The following is a 25,256-nucleotide window of genomic DNA, read 5'->3' on the forward strand; positions in this document are numbered from 1 at the left end:
CTGACACAAAACCAATAACACAGTGGAGAGAAAAGCAAAACTCTGTTTATATTTCAGAATGCCTGAGCTCACAGACAGGTTAAAAAAAGTTAAAGAAAACAACCCTTTCTGTTCTGCAAAGATGTCTGACAAACTGCTCAAGGACGGAGGAGTCTGTGTCTCTTAATACAATCTTATATTTCAAAATAGAGGTTTAAGGTGCAGGTGTTTTTGAATGCAATCCTTTGAGCAAAATTCTATATGGTTGCTGAAATTACATAAGTAAACTATATAATGGAAGTGGTCCTGAAGCCATGGGATCTTGTAAAATATACTTATTTGTTCTTACAGACACACATGCACCTAAGCTTGGGGGCTGGGAAAGACTGACTCTTGATTTGACCCCCAAAAGGATATTGCAGTTGTGCAGTCCTTTTAAACTCTGGGTTGGATCCAAAGCCTGTTTTTCCCTGTTGGAAGAGCATTTCCAGAGGCAGAAGAAGTGGAATTTTTGTTGGTTCCTTCTACCCACTGCAAACCCCAACATCATGCCCAGTACTGTTCTTGGGGGTTCCTGACCCCTACAACAGTATTTCAGGGACATAATGATCTGCAGCAGAAGGGGCAGTTCAGTTCAACGAGCAGAGCTCAGCTTGTGGGACTTTCGTTCCTACCTTCTTGCCATCTATTCCCTTTTAGCGCCTGAAATAACTGTAGGACTTTTTAAAATCTCCTGTTCCTTGGTTCTTGTCATTCTAAATGTCTGGCACTGTGTTACTTAGGCTTGGCCTAATGCAAATCATATCTTTGCCAGTACTAAACACTTATTGCAGCGAAATCAGAACAAATACTTGAAGGTTGAAACTACAAATCATGCGTAAGTAGTGGGGAAAATGCTACTGAATGAAACTTGAATGTTTAGCTACTGGGAACTGAAATAAAAAAGAGTGCCAAAAGTCCAGCTCCGCATAATTGTACTATTAATTAGAGCCGTGGAGTTTGTGATAAGCAACAGTTTCTACCGAATGACAAAGAACATAGAAATCTTTAATCAATGTACATTAATCAATCAATCTATTCCAGGAAAGGCACAAGGCCAAAAATTACCTACAGTTGTATCTCAGGTAGAGTTGTTAGAAATTGGTGCTATGTTCTTCCTTTAATTTTTTTCACCTACCTGTATATGGAATACTAACAGATCTGAATATGACATCAGTCACAATAACAAGTGCTCTATTTGTGTCAAGAATTTTAAAGCCTTTTCATGAGCTAAATTAAAGGACCTTTTTGACAGTGGGGACATGCTAATTGGCAGTTAAAAACAAAACAAAAAATCAAAAATGCTCCATAGAAATTCAATATTGCAAATGAATTTCTTTACTAACCTGCCAAGATTTGAAATGTATAAATAGGAAGCACAGTCTACTCCCAGATCTCTTTCACATGTACTGCTGTCAAGCCAACTCCTATCCTGTATCTGTGCCTTATGTTGTTTCTGCCTAGGTGAAGTACCTTACACTTCTCCCTATTGAAATCCATTTTATTACTTATGGCCCAGCTCTCCAGTCTATCGAGGTCATTCTGAACTCTGACCCTATCCTCCGGGGTATTAACTACCCCTCCTAACTTGGTGTCATCTGCAAATTTGATTAGCATGCTCTCTATCCCATCATCCAAGTCATTTATAAAAATATTAAATAGTACCGGTCCCAGGACAGACCCCTGTGGCACCCCACTGGTCACTCCTCTCCAGGATGAAGTTGTGCCATTAATGAGCATCCTTTGGGTTCTGTTGGTCAACCAATTATGTGATGCTGGTTATGTGATCGATGAAGAAGTATGGAGCTTTATCTTATCATGTGGCTTGTTATTTACAATATCTTTAATGCTCAAGGAAACATAATTAAGGTGCTTCACCAGCTTTACCTTACTCCTCAAAATTAAGCTGTGATGTATATTAGGCAATCCATCACTGCATTCTTTCTCTCTCATGCTGGGCCTCTCCAGAGCCTAGCAGAGAGAGCCCTAAAATGTTCTCCTTGGCCATAAACTGACACTCCTTTTAAATGATTCCCAGGGAAATCCCGTGGGAGTGAGTATTCCTGCATTATTTGAAGTGGGAGGTGTGGCTTCAACCCTCACAGATAAATTCCCCATGTCATCTTCTGGGCCTGCTGGACTGCTGGCAATAGGCCCAGCTACTAGACGTGGCTCCTTAAAGGAGCCACGTGGCTTTAATGGCACTGCTGACCTTTGGAGCGCTGTTGCTGTTCCAGATCCCACCAGCTTCTCTTTGGAGGCCCAGGGTGAGAGGTGGAAACACACTGCTGGAACCACATAACTGGATCCACTGGGTGGCAGGTAGTTGCTCCCCCATCTGCTGGCCTTGTTAAGTGTAGGGGTGGGCTCCCCAACCCCAGACCAAAACTGAAATAAGAACTGTAAAATAGAGATTGATGGACTGTGCATTGTAAGTATGTTGCTGCCCTAGTATCTTTTTGGCTCACATGAAGAATAAATGATCCAATCAGAGTGGGTGCAGATCACTCCCAACTGGAAATGAATGAGCAGAACAAAATGATTAATGAACATAAACTGAGAGAAAGTCACTATCTACAAAGACAAAGTTACTATCTGTAATGAGCTGACAGTTACCTATCCTTATTGAATCCAAGTATGAAAATGCCATTTGAAAGTTGCCACACTTAAGCAAAAAAGTTTCAAAGAGAGATTCTAGTGTGAACCTGTTGAGCTGAAATCCATGTGCTAGGGTTGCCAGCTCCGCATTGCAAAATACCTGGAGATTTTGGGGGCGGAGCCTGAGGTGGGCAGGGTTTGGAGGGGGAAGGGACCTCAATGCCATAGAGTCCAATGGTCAAAGTGGCCATTTTCTCCAGGTGAACTGATCTCTATCGGCTGGAGATCAGTTGTAATATCAGGAGATCTCCAGCCACCACCTGGAGGTTGGCAACCCTATCATGTGCAGATTTGATTCTATCAGACCTAGGCTCAAGCCTGTTATTTCATTTTTCTTTTGCTAAGCCAAAATTGGCTTTTAAAGTATTTCACAGAAATAAAGAGGCAATGGAGAGAGTTTAATGTTGCAATAGCAGCTATCGACTTCCATCTCCCCTTTGAAGGAACAAGTAACCTTAGCACAAGGATGAGCAAATGAAAAAATTATGCCCATTATGGGATGAAAATGCCTGAGGCAAAAAAGGAAATGAGGATCTAGATTCACAGCTTGGGTGATAACACATGACATTATGAGAGAATTTCTAAGCAGGCAGGTGATATGTCCTGTTTCCTCGTGCTGCTTAGGTGAGACTGCACACATTTCCTCTTTTGGGGAAAAGATGAAGGCAAAACAGGAGTTGAGCATTTTTGCCTTTGTCAACATATCGTCCTCACTGCGCAGTAGTCCTATGGTTTCCTTCCTCTTCATTCAAACATCCCTGGAAAAGCCCTTTTTGTTGTTGTTTGCATTTCTTGCCACCTCCAGTTTTCCTGATAATGTCTCTCCAAGGCCATTCTACTGATCTGTATTTGTCCCTAGTGATGTATCTGCACTCGCATTTCTTATCCATATCCTTTTTTATTTTCAAATCATCCCTTACCTTTTCATGCATCCATACTGGCATCTTTAGATGTTCATTTGTGATTGTGCCTTTAGCAACTGCTTTTTTAGGAAGTCTCAACTGTCTTGGACTCCCTTCTCTGATAAGACTATTTATCCATAGAATCCTATCATTTTTCTGAGTATAATTACATTACTTTTCTTGAAGTTTAAGGAAGTTATTTTGACTAAGCTCACCTTTCCATCAAGAATTACACCATTATGTGGCTGCTTTCCTCCAAAGTTCCTGCTATTTTCATCTCATTGACCAAGTTTCCCTTGTTGGTTAGGATCCTGTCAAGGATATCAGACCCCCTCCTTCCTTCCACATTCGGGCAATAACAAAGCATACCAGGAATTTACTGAACATCCTATGCTTGGTTTAGTCTTAACTACAAAAAGCTTTTAGGTCCCGAGTAAATGCAGCACTACTCACCACCTAGGGCTCCCTCCAATAGATGATCACAACCACTGCTTCCCGTAGGCATTTGAAGGAAGAAGATAGTTCTCTTGGCCTTCAGTGTGCTAAGCAGATGATAGACATCAGATGGCAAGACAGGGCAAGCAGCGAAGATATGACAAAGCACAGTGGTCTGTAAGCAGTACAAAGCAACTGAAATGGTAACAGCCATATGGTGGTTATAATCAGGACATGTGCTAAGCAGGAAAAGATTTCACACCAGGAGGCATGATGGGGTCAGGAATAGAGAGTCAAAAAGAAAGGAGAAGAGTACACTGGTACTTGCAGGTAAAACAAACAGTGACAATGTTTTATGTTTGCAATAACCAGGACCTGGTATTTACAGTGTGCCTGATAGCAAAGAATGGATTTACATAACCTGGGTGAAAGTTCTTTGAATGTATTATCCAATTCACCTTCTTTTTACACAATCTCTGTCACTGCCAGACATAAAACAGACTCATGTGTGTTTTAAACACCCAGTCCATAATTGAATGCAAGACAGTGATTCACCTCACTTTTAGTATGCGTGTCTCTCTAGCATCTTGGATACTAAGTGAACACAAAGTGAACATGTAGATGATCAGTGGAGTGTAAGAAATAAAGAACTATGATCTTCAATGTCTTTTGGCAAAAGATGATTCTCTCAATATTCTCAGCTGTGCCTCCACCCCGTGTCCTGTTGTGGTTTGTGGTGGTGATGAACATCTGTTGATGATTTTATTAACAATCTGCTTGGAACCTTCTGAGCAAATGTAACTGAGGGCCAAACTTTACATCAGAAACAATGTACTGCTGCTGCGGAAACTGCAACCGTGCATTTCTCTTTTCCCTTCTTCATTCCCTTCAGATGTTTTAGCATCTGAAAAACTTATGATGTGCCCCCTTCTTTGCTTGAGTTGGAAAGCTTCTCCAGAGTGTGAAAAGGCGAGGCTTGGGTGTTGAATGACAACAGTAACTCTTGGCCGTGGAATAACAATAAGATTAAATATTGTTGAAATGTCCCTACTTGTCATGGTCAGGCTGAAGCTGTGGGTGGCCATTTCAAAATCTAGATGTGGAGGAAGTGTTATTGAGGTCTGGGTCCCTGAAACCAGTGGTTTGAGCTGGAAGATGGAGTACACAAAGAAGTTATTGCCATATTGACCAGGAAAAGGCAGAACTTGAGGACCCTAGTGCTGAACTGGGCAAGTTCATAGGCATACTGTCCAATTAATTAATGTTGAACACCTCTGTCCTCTTCTGCAAACACATGCAGAGCCTGGTAGTTCACTAGGCTATACTTCAGCTTCTGACTCTAAGGTTTCCCAGTTCAAGCACCGGAGCTTCTAGCTCTACTTTGGGTTTTTAAAATAATATTGCCCAAACCACTCATGTTAACAAATGTAGTACTGATCTGGTTATGGATAGGGGACAAGCCATATATGTTTATAGAGTGGTGGGGGAGAGTTATATTACTTTTAACCTGTGAGAAGTTGATATTGTGCTGTATTCTAGAAGTACACACAATTGCTGTGAAGGGGAAAGGAATCACTGTATCATTCAATCATTCATCTAGTGCAGTGATGGCGAACCTTTTAGAGACCGAGTGCCCAAACTGCAACCCAAAACCCACTTATTTATCGCCGAGTGCCAGTGCGGCAATTTAACCTGAATACTGAGGTTTTAGTTTAAAAAAACAACTCATACGTTAACATCTTTTGCCTTAAAAGTAAAACACAATAACAGAGCTTTCAATGATACAAACAACTTTTTATCGAAAGGCATGCTTTTGAACAATTAATGTGATTTTTGCTGTTGTGTGCATGCTGATAATTTGTCTACCTTTGGCTCATACTTTGTAAGTTTGAGAGCAACACATGCAGCACTCAGGTCATCTGTCTGTTTCTGGTGTCAGATTTGATAAAATTCAAAGCTGAAAACAGCTGCTCACAAGCATAAGATGATCCAAACAAAGTGAGGAAAGCAATCCCAAGTGCTTGCATTGACTTAAAATTATTTGGCAGAGAATTCCACACTTTTAAGGAATTCTGAGTGGCAAATCCAAGGCAAAACCTCCCATTCATAAATGGCCAATAACCCCCCATGCAGAGTTTTGAGAATCTGGATGGGGAAAATGTGCATCTGAGTGGCAAATCCAAGGCAAAACCTCCCATTCACAAATGGCCAATTACCCCCCATGCAGAGTTTTGAGAATCTGGATGGGGAAAATGCACGAGGGGCCAGCTTGCCCCAGCAACGGGGTGTATTGGGGGGGAAGAGAGAGAGAGACACACCCCCCCCGAGGAAAGGTCGAGTCATCCGCAGGCTTGCATGAAAACCCGCAAGGCAAAGGGCAGCAAGTTTGCAAAAGTGGGTTGTGGGGGGGGGCTTTCCCACCCCATTCCTCCGGTCCGGCTCCCTGGCTCCCCTCCGCCGTCTGCAGCGAAATGCAAACCCTGGGCGAGACGCACTTTGCAAAAAAACATAACCAAGCCAATCACCCTTCCAAGCTGGCACCGGTGGGCGAGGAGGTGGAAATCAGCTCCGGAGCTCCGCCGTCGCCCTCCTGCATACAGTATCCATCGGCCTGGGGGAGAAGCCTGCTGCTGCCACTGCTGCTCTCCCCTTCGTGGCACGGCGTGCGGAGCGGGACTGGTGCCGAGCAGAGAAGCGCACTCGGTAGCAGCTCCCGACTCAGGGAGGCTCCGAGGGAAGGGAAGGGAAAGGGGAGGAGCGATTCCCAACTCGCTGCCGCCGATCACAGCACAGCCTACCGGGGGGGAGAGAAACCCCTCTTCCCCCGGCCTCCAAGGGGCCAGGGCCACTCACAGCAGGCAGAGGGCGAAGGCCACGCTCTTGCGCACCAGGAAGCTGCCGTCGCGGCCGGCCCAGGCCAGCAGCTCCTCGGCCTCCGCCTGGCTCAGGTCCTTGTGGTACCATGGCGGCGGCGTGCCCACAGAGAGGGCTCGGCATGCCGCTTATGGCACACGTGCCATAGGTTCGCCAACATGGATCTAGTGTGTTCTGAGAGATATTTTAGTATAGAGGGTTTTTTTTTATTAAAGATTGTTCTGAAAGTATACTTGAAGCCCATACAGATGACCAAACTATCCTGGAGTAGCTTCAATATCTGCAGCTGTGCCTGACAGCTTAATAATGATGAGTTGTCCGGGTCATGGAACCTTGAGTGACAGGAGGTTCAAAAAGAAGAAAAAAAACCTTTGAATTCTACAAGTGGCAGTTGAGAGAGACCATTAGAAACTGACACTTGAAAACTGACTGTTGGAACTGACAGTTGAGGCTGGCAGCTGGAGTAAGAGGAACACAGTTGTTGAGGATCAAGAAGGTTCCTGTGAGTACGGAAAGTGATTTGAGTGTCCTTCCCTAAGGGAAATAGCTCCCAAGTAAAGGAGGTTATATTTAATCAGTTTTAAGGAAGAAAACTGCAAATTGTGTATTCTGTTCCTAACGCTATCAACATTTGAAATATTGTTTCAAGAAGCTTAAGTCTGTTCGACTAAGCAGTGACTTACAAGGGTTCTCTATCTCCTTATACATCAAACATATCAACACTTGTCTGTGAAATACTTAAATACATCCTGATTACAAAATATCTATTGCTTATAAATATCCTTAGTTTCCTCATTCCTGTTGTTTTGTGACCTGGCAAATTTATTTTCTAAAACCTTCCTGCAAACCCAGCTTTACCATGTCTCCAAAACAGACAAATAAAACATTTTTGAGTTTGTATTCCATTAAGCCTCTCTTGTGCCATATTCTAACTTATATAATGAATTTTTTTGGGGGGTGGACCCCTCATTCATCAAAACATGGGATGGGAAAACCACAAGAGGCAAATTATAATTCTCAGGAGTGCTAGTGGTGGTCGGTGAGGAAAAAAAGAAAATTAAATAAAACAAGGAGTTCCATCATAACATCATAGAATCATAGAGTTGGAAGGGACCACCAGGGTCATCTAGTCCAACCCCCTGCACAATGCAGGAAATTAACAACTACCTCCCCCCACATCCCCAACCCTCCCCCCGCCATGCAGGATCTCACAATCAAAGCACTCCCGACAGATGGCCATCTAGCCTCTGCTTATTTTTCTGCCAAAGGCTTTAATCACACATCAGGTGCAGATTTGTGGTAAAATGTATGGTTAAATGTGGGCAACTGGTACTCTGTATTAATTTGGCATCTATAAAAATCCACATTTACTAAGCTACAGTAAAAATGACAAGCTAACCATAGTACAACATTTTATTTTGAACACCCAAAGCAGGTCAGCCCCATTCAGAAGAGCTATTTGTGTAATCACTGAGGCTATGTAAACTACTCAAAAGGAACTTGAAAGCAGGCTGGATGCATGGATGAAAGGCCAGGAATACCCTTGGAGCAGGGGAAAGGCTAAAGCTCTTGCACTTAAATGGCAGGTACCATCTTCAGTTACGATGGTGGGATTCAAAACCTAGCTCATAATTACTTTGTAAAAAGGAAAAATGAAACACAAGGCCATCTAGGAATCAGTGTCTCAATTTCTTTGCCTGTTTTTAAATAAAACCCACCCTGCTGGTGTTTATATTCATTCATTCTCTACTTGTTTGCAGCTGTTAGCTGACTATGGTTCAATACCAGCAACAACATGTTCACTGAGTTGTTTTGTACTTGTTCCCTACATTATAAATCATTGCCTTCTCACTAGCTAATCAGTGCTCTTGATTTCCAAGCATTCTGAAGCATTCTTACTTTGCTAACACTGTTGTCTTATATTGCCGGGGGGGTGGGGAGTAAACCTCCAGAGAATTCAACATTGATTGGCTGCTAAAGACAATAATGTGTTTTCCTTCTGAATCCCGATAAACCTTTGATTGAAATTTCCAACAGTTTTTTTTCCTTTGAAAGGCTTTTATAGACAGAACTTCATGCAAAAAAAAAATTAGTGGCCTAAATTTGGATTTTGACCCTTTTTACATTCACATTTGTCTTTTCAAATTTCAATGAAAGTAAACTCCTATCTCAATTATATTTTAACAGATAATAATCACGAGATAATACATAACTTGAAAATCCTCATATGGAATGGATTTTCACTGGTATATTTCCTCTGTAAAAGCAGTTGGCTAATTTGAAGGATTTTATAGCTTTTTTGGACTCCATCTATAGACTGCTCTGCATTCAATAGAAACACAGGTTCCTGTGCAAGGAGGATTCCTCGTGTCAGGAGGCTTGTTTTGGTGTCAGTCATGTGTGAATTCAGGACCCTGTGTCCAGAAGAGATGGCTGGATTAATTCAGTTGGTTTTCAAATAATTTGTAGCCAACATTTGTCAATTTGTTACACATACTGCATTAACTTAAAGGAAGATGACTGTGAATATAAGACAATTCCTTTTAAAAAAGTTATATGCAAAAGGTTTTATTATCATACATAGGTGTAACTTGTATGCAAATTTAAGACATTCCTCCTGTTTTCTTGATGGTGGAAATCAACTTAGACCTGTGGAAATCAACTTAGTCTTCCTTGATGTATGAAACATAAACAAACTTTTGTATATATTTCTAGGGTTGCCAGGTCACTCTTTGCCATCAGCGGGAGGTTTTTGGGGTGGAGCCTGAGGAGGTTGGGGTTTAGGGAGGGGAGGGACTTCAATGCCATAGAGTCCAGTGGCCAGAGCGGCCATTTTCTCCAGATGAACTGATCTCTATCGGCTGGAGATCAGTTGTAATAGCAGATCTCGAGCCATCACCTGGAGGTTGGCAGCCCTATATATTTCAATTAAACCCTATATATTTCTTTTAACTGAACATTAAAACATACACTTTTTTGTTGTTGATTGCTTTTACTTGTGGCACTTCTCACATGATCATGTTGTAATACAATATTTCACTCTATGGGACATTCTTCTGTTAACTTACATGGATGCAGCTACCTATGGCTGAATTTCCCTTTCTCTGTTGAGCCCAAACCAGCCACAGTCTTGCCTACATACCAAACATAGTACAAAACACAATTCTGAGAGAAACAAGATTCACTGGAAAAGTCAATAACGCTAGGAAAAGTTGAAGGCAGCAGGAAAAGAGGAAGACTCAACATGAGATGGATTGACTCAATCAAAGAAGCCGTCACCCTCACTTTTCAAGTCCTGAGCAAGGTTGTTAACAATGGGATGTTTCAAAGGTTGTTAATTCATAGGGTCACGGTAAGTTGGAACTGACTTGATGGCACTTAACACACATACAGCTTCATCCCTATCAAAGAATCCTAGTCAAGGTTCACTAGAATTCTTTTTTGTTATAAACAAAAACATCACTTAAGTTGTGTTGGGGTTGAGTAAGGGAAAGATTCACAACTAAATCTGAAGGTCTTGTCTGGGATGTATTAAAAATTAACAGTGAAATCCTAAACTGAGCTGATTTCCCTGTAAATGTGTAAAAAACAAACAAACAAACAAACAAACCAATCTATCATAAGAGATATTTAAAAAAATACTTCATAATAGCCAGGGGTAGCAGTGATCCTCAGACTGCTGGTCTGAAATGTAAGGAGAGGGAAGGTTACCCTCCCTAAATGTTACTACAGTAGTAAACATGAGCTACCATGCTCAAATTAGTTGCAAAATTTATTTTGTGAGTGGGGGGGAAAGTTCCAAAGCTAAAAAAAACCCTTAAAAATAAATTATTCATCTTGAGCCAGGGCATATACAAAACAGCAATATGAATTGTCATATTAATTGTGCATGGAGTAAAACCCTTACTAAAGCCTTGAATTTAAAATTATTTGTGCAGTAACTTTTGTTTCTAAATGTGAAAAAAAAAAAGATTTTGCTTTATTGACTTTATATACCTTAGGTATAAAGGTAAAGACTTAAGTTGTTTGTTGGGTGTTTTTGTTATTAAAGTAAGAAGCTGTTAAGTTTGCTTTATTTGGAGAATTTGGTTCTCATGGCTGTTGATCACTTTTGTCTTCTAAAAGGGAATCTGAATTCTCATTCTAAGCAGAGTCAGATATATACCATGACAGCCCAGGAGGTTAACCCGGCTCTAATGACTGGTAAACAATTAATTTTGTCTGTGGTACAGCAAATTAATGCTTGTTCCAGTATTTTATGAGAAATTGATTCTCACCTAATGGAATATCTCTGTACATGTTAAGTACAGGCAGAGAAGTGAATTTAGCTCACTCTGTACTTTAATATTAATTCACATCTTAGTAGCTATGCTAGTGAATTTTTAATAGAAAATGAGGAAAAGTTGTTCTTAATTGATTCAAGCATATTGTTCTCTGAGTTCCTTTTTAAATCTGAGTTTTGAAAACTACAGGGGAAGATTAGTTTTGTACTATTTTAGAAGCTGAAACATTCCTTGAAGCAGAGGACAAACTGTGGCTGTTACCGCACTAGTGTTAGCCAAATTGCTCTTTAACTTGGGGAATTAGCAAGCAAGATGGCTATTTTTATTTCTATAGCGGTATCGCAACCTTTGTATACCAGAGACGGTATCTGTGACCTTCAAATCAAGACAGAAGCAATAGATTCCAGATTTAAAAAGTGTTTGTCTTTTTCATTCAAATCAATGATGCAAACACATATACAGAGAATTCTAGGAAGTTTAAAGAGAGGAGTTCAAGCACAAATAGGAGTTGTTGAGGAGGGGTAATATCTACCTTCAGAGGTGTTGTCCAAGTTCACGTAGACTAAGACAGATTGAAAGTTAAAACCGAGATGGGGGCAGGGGTTCCCGTAGACTTGACCAGCAAGGCGGGAGGGAGCGTGGTCGGGCTGCGCAAAACCCAAGCCGACAGAGTAACGGCAAGGTGCCAGGAAAGACCTAAGGTAAGGTAATGGGCTGGGGGCACCCCAGATATACTGTTTTTCTGGGGGCAGGGAAAGGGGGTTTACCCCTCCTAGGTTCCCAGGTGACAAAAGGTGGCAAAGGGATTAATCTGTGGCTACCGGGGTGGGGTAGTGAGAATTTGGAAATCTATTCTGATTCCGATGGCTTTTGCACCCCGGGAGGAACCGGGAGATCTCTTGCTGAAGTGATTAATGTTCTGGTACAATGGGTGCGATCTCTGCAAACGCCTGGGGAACGCTGCTGCATAACTGGAAGAATGAGTCATCTTGATATCAGGATCGCTGTTGACGGCCCATTAAGCTGTGGATGTTGCAATGGGGGGCTGTTTGGCACTGACTACGTGACTGTCTGCTTTCCATGACATGGCTGCGGCTGGAACAGAGGTTGTACAGGAACATGGCTTCTCTCAGGTTCATTGGAGGCTGCCTTTGCATCTGCTTCCTAGCTGCTAGCTGCACAGCACTCGCAGGAGCGGCCGAGTCCGTTACTACAGAGCGCGCAGCGACCGTCCCGTAGCGTTTGGGGCGGGCGCACAGCCAGAACAGTAGTCAAGTGCCTGCATAGCGGGTTGCCAGGTCCAGTCCAGGAGTTTTAGGCAGGCCCGTATGCTATCACTAGGTATTCCCAGCGATGTATCAAGAGTTTGGAAATCCTATAAAAAATTCTGTTTGCACTTTCAATGTATTCCCACCGATGTATTAAGAGTTTGAAAATGTTGTAAAAAATACTGTTCGCACTTACTTTGGCCCCTTTAGCTGTGAAGACGTCTTCCAACCATTTTTTAGCCGTGGTATCCAAAAACCCTTTTAAAGCGATGTTTTTTATAACATTTCCAAACTCTTGATACATCGCTGGGAATACCTAGTGCAGTAACAGCCTGTGTTATTAGAGGTTTTCTTGGGTATGCAGGGGTTTAGACAGGCCTGGTACCAGCCATGCAATCACTGAACTGAACTGAATTTAACACAGCTGTTCTACTAAAGAAGCTGATGAAGCATTGTGAAGGTGGGGCAAGAGCAGTTAAAAGAACCAACTGTCCCATCCACTCAGGATCAAACTAGAGGTGATGTACACATTTTTTTAAAGGGTAATAGCAACAAGGGGGAGAGGACAATTCCTACTGGAAATGTGTTTGAAGGGAGATTAACTTCAGTGTTAGTTTCCTTGACCCTCCACAAGTTGCTATTTCTCCCATGGGGAAAATATACATATAATATGCAGTGTAAAGGAGCCCTGTGATGTAGAGTGGTAAGCTTAAGTACTGTAGTCCAAGCTCTGCTCACGACCTGAGTTCAGTCCCAACGGAAGTTGGTTTCAGGTAGCCGGTTCAAGGTTGACTCAGCCTTCCATCCTTCCGAGGTTGGTAAAATGAGTAAGAAGAAGAAGAGTTGGTTTTTATATTCCGACTTTCTCTACCACTTAAGGGAGACTCAAACCGGCTTACAAGCACCTTCCCTTCCCCTCCCCACAACAGACACCCTGTGAGGTGGGTGAGGCTAAGAGAGCATGACTTGCCCAAGGTCACCCAGCTGGCTTTGTGTGTAGGAGTGGGGAAACAAATCGAGTTCACCAGATTAGCCTCCATTGCTCATGTGGAGGAGTGGGGAATCAAACCCAGTTCTCCAGATCAGACTCTACTGCTCCAAACCACCGCTCTTAACCACTACGCTATGCTGGCTTGCTGGGGGTAAAGGGAAGATGACTGGGGAAGGCACTGGCAAACCACCCCATAAACAAAGTCTGCCTAGTAAATATCGAGATGTGACATCACCCCATGGGTCAGGAATGACCCGGTGCTTGCACAGGGGACCTTTACCTTTATGCAGTGTAAGTGGCTCAGGATGAATGGGCTAATCCCATTATGTGTCACAGACCTATTATAAATGGTGGGGCTATTTAGAAGGTAAAAAAATGCAGAGCTAGGAATGTTCACACATCTCACATCATCACTTCTAGCTTAACCCTCAGTTTGAATTCTGAAACCTCTGAGAGTGTGCCATATTCAAAAGAATAGTGACTATGGCCTAGAACAGGAACATCATTAGTTGTTTTGAGCAATGTTATCCTTTGTTGGTCATGGGTAAAGCTTCCAGGAGAAACTGACCAAATCTGCTCTCCTTGCTTACCAGGCACAATTTTTCAAAGCAGGAATATGAAGGTTCTCACTGGTTAATGTCTGTGCATCAAGCCGTTATTAAACATATAGTTATAGGGGCCAGATAAAAAAGTTGGTAAAACTTCACAGTGACATCCTAGGCAGAGTTACACCCTTCTAAGCCCTCTGAGGTCAATGCATTTGGAAAGATGTGACCTTGCTTAGGATTTCACTGTTAGTTACCCACCGCTAATGATTGCTTGATATCCTCTGGACTATTACTTCTCCTCACAAGCTTCAATGGTGCCTTTTGGATAGATGATGTTCCTCATGTATTAGCTAATCTTTGGCGGTTGTTCAGAGCTGACAGACATTGTTGGCTGCTTTGGTTTTCTTTTGGCAACACCTCCACCACCAGCACCCCTGACTTAGAGGGACTTTATGTCTTCTTCCTGAATCTGCTCTGGCACAGCAAAACCATTAAGAATTATAGAACTCAGCCAGTTCCCCAAACTACATTCTTCGTCTTATCCTTCATATGTTGATGGTGACCTTAAGGATGGAATGAAGATGGGCAGTGCCTGGATGTACTGTAAATCCAGAAGCTGAATTTCCAAACAGCCCTGGATAGCTGTAAGATTTCTTACTGCAGAGGTGTGGAGGGACCAGTTTTAGATGGGGGAGTTTCTTGTGGAATGGGCATGACAATGTATTCTCATGTTAGCTATTTTAAATCCAAATCCATTTTTATGATCTCATAGGCAGAAATTTTGTAGAAATGCATGGATGGACCAACAGTGGACGTGGGCAGCTTCAGAGCATGGAGGGGGGGGGAGAGAGAGAGACAGACAGACAGACAGACCCTGTGTGAGAATGTGATTTCACAAGTGCTTCTTCATCTTTGATATATAAAAGCTTCAAGATAAAAAAAAAGAATGGCTATAATAATTCCTGCTGGTTTGGTCAGAGAGACGCTTCCTGGTTGAGCAGCTGCCTGTGATCATGTGGGGAAGAACAGTGGGAAGCTGCATATTCAGCTTCCTTTATTTTAGCTATCATAAATCACTGAGTCATAATCAGCCAGTTGTGTCTCTTGAATCACCTGGTTCCGAAGTGCCTTTATCTTTCAATCGGTATTTTCTTTCGCAGCTATCAGGGTGGGTGAAAATGCAGTGTGCCAATTAGGGTTTTGTTGCAGTTTAAAAAAGAAACCCCTCTGTATGAAAGGTTCCCTCCAAATCGTACACATCTTTTTTAAAAAATGCAAATGTTGATATTTAATGTAGGATGTGATGAGGCTGCTGCCAAGCAGTGCTGGATTCCAGGGTTTGTTAGACAATGGGGCTAGTGGGGAAGCCAGGATACCTTTTGTAATGCGTTGCTTTGCCACAGCAGGGGGGGCAACCACCAGTATGGCAGCACATCTTCGCTGCTTCCTTTATGCTGCTGTGCTGAAATCAGGACAATTAAAGTCCAAGCAATCACTGGGCATTTTGCGGGAGGATGCTTTTATTTATTTGTATAGCTCCTTTCAGAGTGCTTTAATATTCTTTTTCTTTATCCTTACAATAAGCCTTTGAGATTGGTAAAGCTGAGGAAGAGTTTCTTGCACAAGAGACCGGTTTGGTTTCATTGCCAAACCAACATCGTATCAGTCATCCTGGTTGTGTTGGAAATTAGAGAGACTGGCTTCCAAGCAGGTATGTTTAGGATCAAGGAGGCTGTGAAAATGCTTTAATTTTTCCAACAGAGTTCATGCTGGCAGGATCCAAAAGTCTTTATGTAAAAGTGGGGAGGATATGAGGGGTAGTTGGTACCGCAGGATGCAATGAAGCATGTAGAGACCTGTATTTGTTTGAGGCAAGAGTTGGGGTTGGTATACAGAATGATCAAAAAATTATGATTATCTAATGTTGTAGATTGGTGTACATAATAATCTTCATGCTACACATTTTGAGTGAATAAATATTTTTTTAAAAACAATTCAAAAAGAGATAACATTTGAAAGGAGGTTTCTTCAGTGCTCTTACAAATTTTCAATACAAATATATCCCAGCCCCCCAAGAATTTCCCCCCTGACCCTTCCCATATCTAATTTCCTTTGAGTACAAAGTACATGTCGCTAGATCTCAGGTTGTTCTTATGGCCAGCTACTTTCTTTATCAAGAGCCAAGCATGGTTGTATAAATGAATCACCTGAATATTCACCATGAGCAGCAGAAGCTACAATTCTTCTCCTTAGCCTAGTCTGAAATATTTGGAGTAGTACGCCAATTGACATATTCTGTAGATCACAAGCTGAGCAGACACACAAACTGCCCTGCTGTGGCATGGCACACACTTTAGTGTTGCAGTTTTGCCAGTATATATATACTTGAAGCATAAGATAATTCTATTGTAATAACGAAATGAAAGATTTGTCCTTGTTTTTAAAAAGAGTACTTCCAATTGGGGGAAAATGTAAAAGTGTGATCTTTGGTGCCGTCTGCTGGACAAGTTTTACAACTTCAAGATACAAATCATCTATTGTGTGTGTAATGTGCCATCAAATCTGCAGCTGAATTATGTCGGCCCCACGAAGAGGCTTTCAAGGCAAGTGAGAAGCAGTGGTGATTTGCCCTCCTCTGCAGAACCTTCCTAAGTGGTCTCCCTTTCATGTACTGACCCTGCTTAGCTTCTGAGATTTGACGAGATTAGGCTATACCAAGCCATCTTCCCTCCTGAATGATCTATTAGTGCCATTGAAAATAAAGTCAATTTTTACTTTAGACAAAGTATTTTGAAGAACTGGCAGAAGTGGTTATCCCTGACGAACTGGCTGAAGTTTTAGCTTCCTTCTCTAGAGAAGGATCTTCCACAAATCAGTCCCAGGTTATAGCCAGTCATAGGAACAAATACAGTTCACTGAAGAAAGCATACAATTCTCTGTATACCACTACAATATAATGTATTGGTGCTCCTTGGTTGCCATACTGGAAAGCATTGGAATTCAGGCTGTAAGCAAGTGCGATTTCACTTTCCAGTTCCACGTGGGTCTTACTAGGAGTCAGTTCAAGGTTTCTACCTGGTGTACCTTTGTGGTTACAATAAGGTTACTTGTTGGTCATTTACTTTTGGTATGTCCTCTTCTTCATGATACTTAACAACCAAAAACCTTGAAGAAGATTTGTCTTCTCTGTCAGCATCGGTATGTGTGGGGGAGAACAGAAGCCGTCAGCTAATGATACCTGCTAGGTAGCACGCATGTAGGTTTCCCTCTGGAAAGAAGACCCATTGAACTATGAGGGACTCAAATTATACTACCATGCTGCCTGTCTAACCTGGATTACAGAATGGATAAAATATCCTAAATCTAGACATGTTATTCTAGAACGAGCGGATCTCGGACAAGGTTTTCATAAAGCGCTGTGGGATTCTACAACAAAAATTCAAAAAGACAAAGCACCAGAAGACTGCGATGTTAAAATAGCGTTATTGAAAGTGTGGAAAAAATACAAAAAGAGAATAAGTCCTTCTCCACCATCTATAACAGGGATGGGGAACCTCAGGCCTGGGGGCCGTATGCGGCCCCTGAGGACATTTTTTGTGGCCCTCGGGAGCTCCGGGGCCCTGCCCCGGAGGCTCAGCATAGGGCGGCCCTCCCTGAGGGTGTTCCTGGGGCCACGGCTTGCAGGGGTGCTGTGGTGCCCTTTGGACCTCCTCTCGCCAACTGACGACTGTTGGCCGGCGAGAGGAGAGGGAGGGACGCTTCCCCCAAGGTTGCCCCCTATAGCTGCAGCGTGCAGGAACACCGGGGCACACTGTAAGCCCCTCTTGCTGCCTGTCGGCTGTTGAGCAGCGAGAGGGGGTCGAGGCCCGCGGCTCCCGGCGGCAGAGCATGCATGCAGGAGCCGATAGGGCTTCAGGGGGCCTTTTGTGGACTCTGGGGCAGGGAGGGCATGGAGCCTGGGGCCAGGTCGCGTGGGGCGTGTGTGTGTGTGTGCGGGAAGGCTTTTCTCTCTCCCTCTCTTTCTGTCTCTTTCTTTGTCTGTCTCCCTCCGTCCTTTTCTTTATCCCCCTCTTTCCATTTCTTTCTCCCTCTCTTCCTTTTCCTGTTTTCCTTCTTTCCTCCCTTGCCGATTGACCACGGGCTGCACCTCCCTGGTGCCTCGTTTGCTCAGGCCCACCGCTGGCTGCCCTCCCGCCTGGGAGGGGAGGAGGACCGGGGGAGCCCTCCAGGCCTTCTCTGCGTGGCCTCCCCTGGGGTTGCCAACCTCCAGGTGGTGGCCGGAGACCTGGCAACCCTAGCCTTTCCCCCCCACTGGGAGATCTGCACCTGGTATGGCCCCCGAATGATGTTATAAATGTGCAAATGGCCCTTGGCAGGAAAAAGGTTCCCCACCCCTGATCTATAATGTCGCCAATCGAAGCTTATCATGATAACATCACACTGAAACCTGGTGTTCACTTTACCTACAATCAAATGATAGAGCCCACAGGAGAAATTAAGAGCCTGATTAAACTTCAAGAAAAATTTCAAAAATTGAATTGGCTGACCTATTTACAACTGAGGTCTAACTTACAAAAAGACTGCTTATACCCCCGGCCATTCCGTGAACTAACAGAATTTGAGCAAACAATATCCAAAAATGACTCTCACTTATTAGGAAAAATGTATAAGCTTCTTTTGAAATATGATACAGAAGAACAAGTGAAAATCAATATGATAAAATGGATGCAAAACTTTGGAGAAATGATCAATATGGATTTATGGGAAAAACTCTGCACTTCTGAAATGAAATATACTGTGTGCCAAGAAGTGAAAGAAAATTGGTATAAGACATTTTATAGATGGTATTTGACTCCCAATATGCTTTCCCAGATGACCACTTCCGGAAAAAGAAGCGGCTGCTGGAAATGTCAAGACACGGATGGCTCCTACTTCCATGTTTGGTGGACATGTCCAAAATTACAAATATATTGGAAAAAAATTCATCGTGAACTCCAGCTGATGTTAGATACCAAGATAACATTTGATTCTAAATTTTACTTACTTAGTATAGTGCCACCAAACCTGCCTTTAAAATTCCAGGACGTTTTCAAATATGCTACAACTGCAGCCAGAATAGTTCTGGCAAGAACCTGGAAACAAACTCATATACCCGAAACAGAAGACTGGAAAGAAAAACTGTTGGAATATGCTAGTATGGCTAAGATGACTTTCGAGTTAAATTTAAAGTTTAGTGAATCTACAGAGCAATTTGATGATAAGTGGGCGTCATTCTATACTTATATGAATTGCAACTAATTGAACGAAGTATGCTGGCTTAACCTTTTATAATAGGCTAAGTTTTATTTTATATGTTTTAACTAACTGTTAAGTAAATTCCGGATTTACTCCAACTATATAAATAAAAATCTTATATAAAAAAAAGAACTATGAGGGACTTACTTCTGTGAACTCATGCATAGAATTGGGTTGTGTCAGTCATAATTAAATTGTGGGATATTTTGCTTACATATAGAACTTGATTTTTGTTGTGTGGAAAAGATACATTATGTAATTGATTTTTAAACATCCCAAAGACAGGAGCTGTATGGCACAGGTGAAATTCAGTAATGAGTCCATTAGCATTGGTTATAAGTATTTTCCCTCAGCCCACTTTTCTTTTGTCTAATATGACACTGCAAATGTCATTCAAGAACCCACCCTTTGGCGCTAATGCCAAGTTCTTTATTAACATTTTGAAGAATACAATATGCATCATCAGAGGAAACAGGGAAAATTAATAACCTTTCTTTTATTCCTGCATCTTTTTCCATAGTTGTTATTTTTAGTCCAATTGAGACTTGTTCTATTTTGGATTCCACATTTAGGCACGTTTGACAAAAAACTGAAATGAAGGGGTGGTGGTGGTGTGTGCGTGTATTCAAAAAGTCAATCCAGGTTAATTTGCACATTATCATGACTAAATAAGACCCCACTTATCAGAGGCAGTGTAAATTCCAAATACTTGGGAGAAGCAATAGGGGAAGCTCTTGCCTTCATGCCCTTTTTGCAAGCCTTCTGAAGCATTGACTAGACCAGTGGTCCTCAACCTGGGGTCATATGCCTCCCCGGGGGGCCCAGGATATTCCAAGGGGGCCACAGGTGAAAATTGCATAAATGGGGGGCCACAGCACGAGACTAGGGGGTCACAGAGGGAAGTGAGAAGTGAAGAAAACAGAGAAGTGACTGAGAAAAGAAAAGAGAAAAGAAAACAGAGAATTGAAGAAAATAGAAAACAGTGGTAGAGGCTTTGTTCTCCCTTGTATGTGAACATTGTTGTTTATTAGCGTGTTGTATTCCCTTTTTTGTGGGGAAGATTAGAAATTTTTACTATGGCTCTAGAAAATATTTCTGAAACATTTACAGTATGGATATTATTAACAAAAAGGCATGCTGTGAATAAACATTATGCAGATATGCTCTAGGTACCAGCTATTTCCATTTTCCAAGGGCCAGGGATCTTAATTCACCAATGGATGGTACTGTGACAACAGTTTCCAAGCTTTGAAGATGGTTCATTGATTTGTGTTCTGTGTGATATGGTTAGTGTGAAATACACTGAGGACACCTGAAGGGCTTGATATTCTACTTCTAAAGGTATTTCATTTCTTGTAGGAATTGTGTTTATTATTTATCTCTCTTCCTCTCAGTTCAGCTCTTTAGGGTCCAGGTACAGTCTTTATTCACCATCTCTATTTTCTGTGCTGGCTAGGACCCAGTCAGTCTGTTCTTCTGTTTATTTGATTATGCTTACTCTCCCATTAGGGCTGCCAGCCTCCAGGTACTAGCTGGAGATCTCCTGCTATTACAACTGATCTCCAGCCAATAGAGATCAGTTCACCTGGAGAAAATGGCCATTTTGGCAATTGGACTATATGGCATTGAAGTCCCTCCCCTCCCCAAACCCCACCCTCCTCAGGCTCTGCCCCAGAAACCTCCTGCCAGTGGCAAAGAGGGACCTGGCAACCCTAGCTGTCATATTTTTACAGGTTCTTCTGTGGTCTTGTTCTTAAGGTTTTTGTGAGGTAGCATATGTCATGAACATCTCATATTCAGTGAAGTGTGCTTTATACATTTCTAGGAGACATTCTTGAACTGTAAATACATCCTGATAGGCTTTCTACCAGAGTGCTGATTATTTCTTTTCTCCCACTAGATAGTGAACACTGGTGTTTTATGCACTGTCGCTTTAACCTCCTTTATTCCCAGTTTCAGCCAGGATCAAATTTTTCAGTATGCACGATATCTCATTCCTTGGAAGCTCAACACTGTTTCGATGCAAAATGAACCCAAATTAAACTGTTCATCCTGGCTCATTCCAGAGTCACAGAGTGTGCATACTGTATTCTCGGGTTGAGCTTCCCCACGCCATCACGCCTCACCCCTTTCCAACCCCCTCCTCAAAGCTGCATGCCAATGGTTAAACAGGGAAAAACAGAAGAGTGGCTTCTCTCACAGCCAATCACAAAACAGTGTGTGAAGAGGCGGGGATTCAAGTGCTTCCTGCTTCCTGAGAGATCTTTCTGAGCAAAAGAAAGGCTTTTTTAAAACAAGGCTTGGATTTCTTCCCCCCCCCTTTCAGATTGCTCCATTTTTTGTTTTTTGTTCTTACAGTGCTTTTTTATGCAGCAGTTGGGTTTGAGGGGAAGGAAATCTCTCACGGGGAGCAATGCGAAGTAAGCCAATTACAGAGCAGCATTTAAAGGGGTGGGACTTGATTTGAGCTTGGGAGACTGCTTTTCTTCATTCATGGCTCGATTAGCACACAGTTTCGTCCCTGATCATTCAAGCCAGTGCATGCAGTTTCCCCCAACCCGGGTTATTTTAATGTGCGATGAACCCAGGTCCAAGCAGGGAGATCCAACCCATGCATAAAAGACCATTGTCTTCGCAGGACCAGGCTTTTGACAAGATTCACCGATTGGATTTCAATTCTACTTCACATTCTTGCCAAAGTGTTTTTTCTATGTATGTACATACTCCTAAAACAGACATGAGCCTTCCATTAGTATTTTAGGGACATATTTTAGTTTTTATAATTTACTGTTTTCTTATATTTCTGGGGGGTGGGGAGGTTGTAATTACGTTTGCCTGTGCTCTTGGGTATATCTGTTAGGTGCCATTAGAAGTTAGCTTGGCTATCCATTTTTGTTTGTGGATTCCTTCCTGATGTTGATTCCCTTGCAAAAACAGTTCAGCAGCATGTGATCTTTCCTACTTTCTCTGTACATTTTGGCACAATGGTTTGCTGAAATTTCTTCAGATTTATACAAATACTGACAAGTCATACTTGAACACCAGTTGATTTGGCTCATGTCCCACTTGTCAGTTGTTTGTAGGTATCCAGTTTCTTAGTGAGCTGTTTGGGTGTGTCTGAATGAAATAAGATGTGTCTGTTTTGCATGATTACATGATGAGTCATCCAGACACCACTATGTCACCACACATCTACTGCTCTGCATCACTGATTTTTTTATAAGGATAAAGCAAAAAAAAAAAAGTTATGCTTTATTTTTTAGTTGAGACTTACTACTCAGATGTGCCTGTGTAAATTTGGTGTCTGCCCATGAACCCAGCTAATATTGCAATCAGTCCCACTGATCACTTTTCAAAGAGATGCTACTTATTATGCAGGCACAAAAAGACAATCAATGCAATTGCTGTCAGTCATTGAAAAGATTAATCTGGCTTTGCAGGTGAGAAGAGCTTGTTGATTCCCCCTTCAGCCCCCACACTACATCCATCACCATTCCCAAAGGTACCTAGACCTTTGTGCTTTACCCCCTAATGACCTGACCAAGTCTCTGGGGGATATGTGCACCTTCTGTGCCAATCAAGAAGACATAGTTCAAAACCAGCCGTAAGCTGGCCATCTAGCTATACTGATTTTCAAGGCTCACTTTGTGGGCATTGAGGAAATTCAAGCAAAGTACATTGGCTTTTATGTCAAAATTCACAGGATGCCTACTCATTGGAGTAGCCACAACTCTGGCGATTTCTTGTTCATTGTCTGCATGATTTATTGACTTTGTATCCAAACTGCCTATCATGCTGTTTTCTTAATGGTATTCACAGTTGCCTATTCTACAGATATGTTGTTCTTCAGAACATGTATGTGTATATCTACCAGTTCTGCTGCTTGGCCTATGTAGATTGCCTTTTCCAGTGTCATGCCGCTTCTCTTAATTAATGCTCATGTATTTTTTAAAAAAATTATTGCATCTCCAAACTTGACCTTTAATAATGGGACCTGTTAATACTCCATATTCACAGGACTGGCTTCTTCATTTAAGAATTATAACATAATCTTCCACTTTTTCATTCTCTTTTGACTTCTCAGCCTGAAAAGCAATGTGGAAGCTATGCTGCTCCTCAGACAATTGTGCTACAGTCTCAAAAGTTCCTTTTTTAGACTCTTCTTAACCATCATTATGGAATGTATTATATAATCTATGTAACTATAGACACAAGGTGCCTGTTGTTGTCAGGACTGGACCATTTTCCATGGTAGGGCACCTTCACTTCCTGTTTTTAGGAGGGAGCACAAAGCAAGGGGTTCTGGTCCAGATTACACCTAGTGATTGGTGCAGAGCACTGCACTGAGATTGGAAAGGAAGTGAACATACTGCCAGCCACCTACTCACTTTTTTGTGGTTTTCTTTATTGTTCTTTATTCATTCTCTGAGATCCCCCAACAGCTTGTGCCTTCCAGTTTTAGAACCATTTGTTATCTTCTTAAAGATAAGTTAAGAAGAAACACTAAACTAGGGAACAGTGGGAGAAAATGGAAGCAATCATCATCTTGGTATGTGGTTGCCTTGAGCAACTGCCGGTGTGATCCTTAGAACAATTTCTGGGGATCGATCCCCATTAAATACCTTTGAGCAGGATTCGGAGTAGACCTGGTTAGGATAGAACTGTGTTTTTCTTCTGAGTCAGTACATTACTTGCTTCAAAAGAGGTTTAGAGGAAGTCACTGGCTTGGGTCCAGAATAGATGCTTCCACAAGTGCATGGACTTCCACCCATACCAAATGGTTTCCCCTCTTCCACAGCAGCCTGAAATCTTGACCCTCAAAATCTTGTTCCTGGAGGAGGAGGGATCTCCAGGAACTGGATTTTTGGGGAGGCATTTCAGGCTGCTGAGGGCAAGGGTAGGCAGAAAAATCCTGCTCCAGGGGTGGAAGTCTTTGCACACACTGAAACCTTTGTCCGCATCCAGCCCTTCATTTACAATGGGTTGGATCTGTGGGACTCACAGAAGGGATCTCAGCTACCACCCCTTTCTTTCTCCAGCTCCTGCTTTTGCTCCTGAATGTCTTAGGGACCTTTGGGAATGGCGATGGATGCAGTATGGGGGCTGAAGGGGGAATCAACTGAAATAATCTGCTTTAAGAACATAAGAAAAGCCCTGCTGGATCAGACCAAGGCCCATCAAGTCCAGCAGTCTGCTCACACAGTGGCCAACCAGGTGCCTCTAGGAAGCCCACAAACAAGATGACTGCAGCAGCACCATCCTGCCTGTGTTCCACAGCACCCAAGATAATAGGCATGCTCCTCTGATCCTGGAGAGAATTTTTGTGTGTGAGCTCCTGCTCCAGTGGCAAAAGAGTTTGTATGAGTGTATGTGTGACACTGCTGATTCTCCCTTCTGACTGTACTCCCCCCCATGCCTCATATTGCTTTGTTCCTGAAGATTTCACAACCTTCAGTAGAAAGTAGCTACAATCCTTTTAATGGAAATCCTTTTAATGGAAATTTGGAAACAAGCCACTGGGGGGATTTATCTCTATGGTACAACTAACTCTATCATAAGATGCTTTGCTTATTCTCAAATGAAATAGACGAGTTAATTCAATACTACAGTTGTGGCTGTAACCAAGCAAGAATTTTAATCCAGGTTCTTTGACTTATATTTGACTGTATATTTGATGGCTGAAACACACTGAGCGGATGTTTTCAAAGATTTGGTAGAAGAACTCTTATCTTTCTTAAATCAGTTATCTCAGTATCTTTCAGTAGCAACAAAGAAGTTCTAAACCTCACTATGTAACTCCATCTTTCTTTGTTACAATTTGGTACTGTCCCTATTATGTGTCCATGTGACAGAGCTAGGAAGAAAAAAATAAGGGATAGGGTAGGAAGGAGTTCCTGCATACAAGGAGGGAACAAACAAACTGTTTTAATGCATTTATGCATGGGTACTTGGACTCGCGTTCGTTCCTGGTCTGACTCAGTTGT

The 25,256-nt window shown here is 42.3% G+C and overlaps 1 protein-coding gene across 34 annotated transcripts in view; it reads left to right on the forward strand.

Moving 5' to 3' along the window:
* Positions 1–25,256, forward strand: part of RIMS1 (regulating synaptic membrane exocytosis 1) — a 350,422-nt gene that overhangs the window by 103,111 nt on the left and 222,055 nt on the right. The gene's annotated exons all lie outside the window — the stretch shown is intronic.

The sequence above is a fragment of the Euleptes europaea genome, chromosome 10 (genome assembly GCF_029931775.1).
Source record: "Euleptes europaea isolate rEulEur1 chromosome 10, rEulEur1.hap1, whole genome shotgun sequence".
NCBI lineage: Eukaryota > Metazoa > Chordata > Lepidosauria > Squamata > Sphaerodactylidae > Euleptes > Euleptes europaea.